Here is a 4,733-nt window from a genome sequence, read left to right on the forward strand (position 1 = left end):
AGAACTTCAGATGTTGTTTTCCAGCCTGAAAGCCTGAGCATTTTGAGGCTCGTTACCCACAGACCTCTTTTCTTTCCTCCTTCCTGCTCCGTGTATGAAACAAGCAAGGATTGGAACAGCCATGAGGCTGAGTTGCCAGTAAAAACATCCCCCCTAAATCCTAAAGGATTTGGGATATTTTCCTCCGGACTTCTAAGACCCTCCAAAGCACAGTGATTGTAGCAGCCTCTGAAATAAACGCTGTGGGCCGGGAAGTCTTGAATCAGGAACAGGAAGCACTGGCTGAACTGATAACCAAAATGCTACTTTAAAACAACTCGGTGAATGCAGCAGGACAGCAGCAGGGCTTCTGCGAGGATGGGCTCTGCCTCTCCCACCAGATTAGGTCCTATTAGGTCACCTGCATTAAGCAGCAGAGGCAATTGAAAATATGTATTTACATACTCATTGGCATTTAAAAAATGCTCCTCAGACAAATAAATAGCAATGTGGGTAAAGTTCTGTCCTGGATAAAAATTGCCTATGATTGTGTAAAACAAGCGTGCAATTTCAATAAGGCAAAGACAGCAAATGGCTATAGATGTACCGGTGGGCAGAGCAGGAGGATGATCCTGATCAGCACAACAGGCAGCCCCAGAGGAGTTCATTATTATTTTTGCAGCCATCAGGCTGAAGAAGACTTTTCAAGGACAATTCAAAGCAATAGGTGGCTCTTTGGCTGTTCCCATGAATGAAGGAAGGCTTGGAGAAAATGCTGCCTGGTGTGGTAGAGAAGAGGACAAACCAGGCAATGGTGAGGACATCAACTTGCCCAGGATAACTGAACCTAGAAAAACCTGTGAGGTACTTCAGAGATGCAGCCAAAAAGGGCTGAAGGGTTATAGAAAGAGCAATAAAAAGATCTGAGGCATGGAAGAGACTGAAAGATTAAAAGACTCAAGTGGGAGTGATGGCAAATATGAAGGAACCTGACAGGATGACTTGAGATAGTACAAAACATGTCAGCTGAAGTAACACAGAGAAATTCAGCTGAACACATTATTTGCTTTTATTTAACACCAGAGCAAAGTGACATCAGATGGAAATGACAGACAGCAGGTATAAACATTCAAAAGTGAAGTGCTACTTTTGGAGAAAAATGCAGGCTTTGCCTGCCATGACTGAACAGGTATTTTCTCATTCTGCCTGCACACGGGACCATGGATATGTGGCTTCTTGGTTCTCCTGAGACAGCAGCAGCAAATGCTTCATTCATGGCAGTGATTTCCATAAGGCAGTGCTGGAACTGATATTTCAGCCTGACTCCACAGACAGCGGGCAATAACGTGACCAACAGGCCCAGCAGGAACATCGAGAGAAAGAAATGGTCTGCGAGCCACTTCAAGGGGTGATCCAATCAGTAACTGCTGAAGATTAGGGAAAAAAAATAATCCATGAACATTGTGCTCCAGATGTACTTGATTCTGGGATCCTGACATTTTCTTGTCAGTTCTGGATGCAAATAACTCAACTGATTCAGCTGGAGAGCTGAGGTCCTGCGTGCTTAGCCAGTCTCAGGTGGAGATGCAGTGCACATAAAGCACATACTACAGAAAGCCAGATACATTTTAAAAGCTTCTCCTTGTCCTTTGGGCAAAAGTGCCCAAATCCAGGGGTTTGCTACCAGGTAAAATGAAACAAAGATACAGTGGCCATGGCTGGAGAGGATTTGGTTTGCACGTGCTGCGTTATTATGCCTGAGAGGTGCACCTGATTAAATAACATTATATGCAGGAAAATTGGTGATTGCATTGATGTGCATAAGCGTGGCCAACAAAATCTTGCAGAAGGAGCCTGGGATGAGTGGCTCCCTCAACCTAAACCCGCAGTTTTCAGCATCTGAGCTGCAAAGGGAAGGTACAGCTCTGGATAGAGCAATTGCAGGAGACCACTGGTGACCATTTCTTGCAAGGAGTGTGGGATGTGTAGATGTGGCTTCAGAGCTTCTGCAATCAGCTCCCTGTGCTCTGTGCAGGAGCTGCAGTGACAGAAAGCCCCAGCAGAGCAGCATGCAGCAGAGACATGTTTGCAGAGCACAGGCTCGTGTCTTTGCAAGACCAACTCTCAAACCACCAGTGAAGGTGACGCAGCAGCAGGAAAGCTGCCAAGCAGCTTTATCCCAAAGGAAGAGAAATTGAAACCGATACAGTTTAGGAATTCGTTATTGTGACGCTGTTTACTTACCTTGTTCAACTACTCTTTTCTCCATAAGTAAGCATATTTTGTGCTGCCCATCTGACGCCTGTGTGAGAAAGCAGAGAGATGACTGACCATCAGATAGCTTAGCCTGCTTTTCCCAGGTGTGAGCTCAAGCTAGAGGTTTTGCAGTGATGCCTTAGTGCTTGAACCCAGCCCTCACTGCTGCCCAAAGCCCTGGCAGCAGGGTTACGTACACATGACTCTTATTCACGTCTCTGGAAAAGCTGGACGGGCATCCAAAGGCAAGCTTTGTCTCCAGAAGCAAACACAATATCTCATTATGGTCTGGAAGGATCATTCTCTGGGATTCAGCGCTGGGATGACAAATCCATAAACTCCTTGGGGATCTGTTTCTTTGTAAATACGCAGACATGACTCAGATTATACTAATGTAGTTATGTGTGAAAATGCAGGGGGAAAATGCAACCCCAAACCACCTTCCTCAGAAAATAAGCTGCAAAGCCAAATGTTACTGCATGCTTTTTTTTTTTTTTTTTTTTTTTTCTTTTTTTTTTTTTTTTTCTTTCTTTTTGCTTGGCTATCAGCAATTTGCAAGTTCTCTCTTGTTGGCCCCTGGGAAACAACACATCCCGAGACCGCGAGCACCGAGCAGTTCAAAGCGATGCCAGCGCTCTCCAGCAGGACAGAAGGAGAAAGCCTGCAAAAAATGCTTGGTATTCTCCATGGGCCTGATAGTCCCTGAGGAGCTTCCCGTGTGCCACGCTGTCAGGCCTTCGCATGCGCAGGTCTTCATCCCCGGGGATGCTTGCAGCTCTTGCACTTGTTAGAGGCTGCCAAATCCCGTCCTGCTCACCAGCCAGCCTTCGGAGGGTTTGATGTTGCAAGCCTCCTGCTAATGGGCTGTGCGCTGGTGCTAATGAGGTTCAGAGCACTGACCACAGGGAGGATGGGCCGCTCGTTATGCTCCTAATTAATTCAAGAACTAATCATACGGTAGCGTGCTCCGGGAGACAGCCCATCCAATGACAGAGGTAAGGAGTCTGCACGAATCTGCCCCCTCGGCATTCACCTTGCAGTATTTTTCCCTGCCTTCTGTAACTCATTTTTTAAAAAAAGACGGCAGAAATCTTGCTCTGCGAGCTGCTTGTGTTCTCCCCCATGGTATCTTGTCTGTACGTTAGCTCCTTCTGCTATTTAAAGTCATCTGGCATTCCTTCTGGGCCCACCCATCCTGCACACTCAGGGCTTAAATTCTTGACCCCTACCGGGAGATGACATTAGCTCTCCACTTCACTGCCTCTCCCACCTTACTCAAAGCTTATCTGAACCCATGCTTGCTCACATCTCTATTTTTTTTTTCTTTTTCTCTTGGTCGTAACACCCTAATTAGGGCCCTGAAGCATACGGAGATGGGTTTTGCATGAAAGGCAATGTTCAGGGTGTAACTGGATCCCCGCTTGTGCAGCTTAGCCACAGTATTTGAAGGTGATAAAAGATATTTAGAGGTCTCAATTCTTGCCTTTATTTTTTGTAAACGACTCAAAGCCCCTTTTTCTTTTCTGAAGGATCAGAGCTAGTTCCTCTAGTTTTTCTGGAAGAGTCATAACCTTGTATCTCCGTAGCACGTTAAATAAACCCTAGAAGGGTTTCCACATTCCTCTTCAGTGTGTATATATTTACTTGAGCGTGCATCACCTGTTACCCAGCCCACACAGTGGATGTCTATCTCCCAGGTTAAAACACACAAAGTAAGGCCATTAGAAGTGCTCATCACTTTGTTGCTTCTTTGAAGCTGCCTATTAAAAAAAAAAAAAAGAAGAAGACATGAAAAGTTAGTTATATCAGAGGCACTAATAGAAAAAGCAAAGACATCTTCATAACAATTATAGCTAAGGACCATTCTTAGATATTAGCTGCAATATTAAATATGGAAAGCTGGTAAATTACACGTTTACATACCAGGGCGATTGTCCTACCTTGGAAAGCTCGGCCGGGAGCAGCAGCAGCAGGTCCTGGCGCTGCTTGGCGCGGGGGGGACATCAGTTACAGAAGAGCTGACACGAGGAATTCGTGCTGCGACTATTCACGGTGCTGGCGCTTGCTGGGTGACTCCGTTCGGGGCCTGTTTGGGGAACGGGACGTGTCCCGGGCCCTGGAAGAAAAGCCAGAGAAATGGGGCATTTCTCAGTAGCATATTCAAAAGAGCATTTGCAAAGCAAACCCTGTGCAAATGAAATGGGTTGGCTCAGCCTGCCCCGAGCGATGCTGGCAGCCCCCGGTTTGGGGTGTCTGCTGTCAGCAGCCAGCCCAGCGACAGCAAAGTGGCTGCACAGGGCCAAGGGCTTCCCTGTCCCCCTGCTTGGCCTGTCAAGGATGAGGAATAAACTGCTGATGGATGAAATTTGGGGTGCTGGGTGCACCCCGGGCTGAGCTGGTGTGGCTCTGCTGGCCTGAGGGAGAAATGCTGCGGAGGAGCAAGGTAGGGATCAAAGTGCTCAGGTGATAGAGCCGAGTCTGGCCCTGTAATTTTAATT

The 4,733-nt window shown here is 46.8% G+C and overlaps 1 long non-coding RNA gene across 1 annotated transcript; it reads right to left on the reverse strand.

Annotated features, from left to right (window-relative positions):
* Window positions 1-985: 985 nt before the first annotated feature.
* On the reverse strand, window positions 986-4,488 carry LOC137853047 (uncharacterized). Its single transcript, XR_011094195.1, has 2 exons — window positions 4,176-4,488; window positions 986-3,995 (listed from the first exon to the last, which is right to left on the reverse strand). It is a non-coding gene; the product is annotated as an uncharacterized lncRNA (long non-coding RNA).
* Window positions 4,489-4,733: the final 245 nt, after the last annotated feature.

Source organism: Anas acuta, chromosome 1 (genome assembly GCF_963932015.1).
Source record: "Anas acuta chromosome 1, bAnaAcu1.1, whole genome shotgun sequence".
NCBI classification, from domain to species: Eukaryota; Metazoa; Chordata; class Aves; order Anseriformes; family Anatidae; genus Anas; species Anas acuta.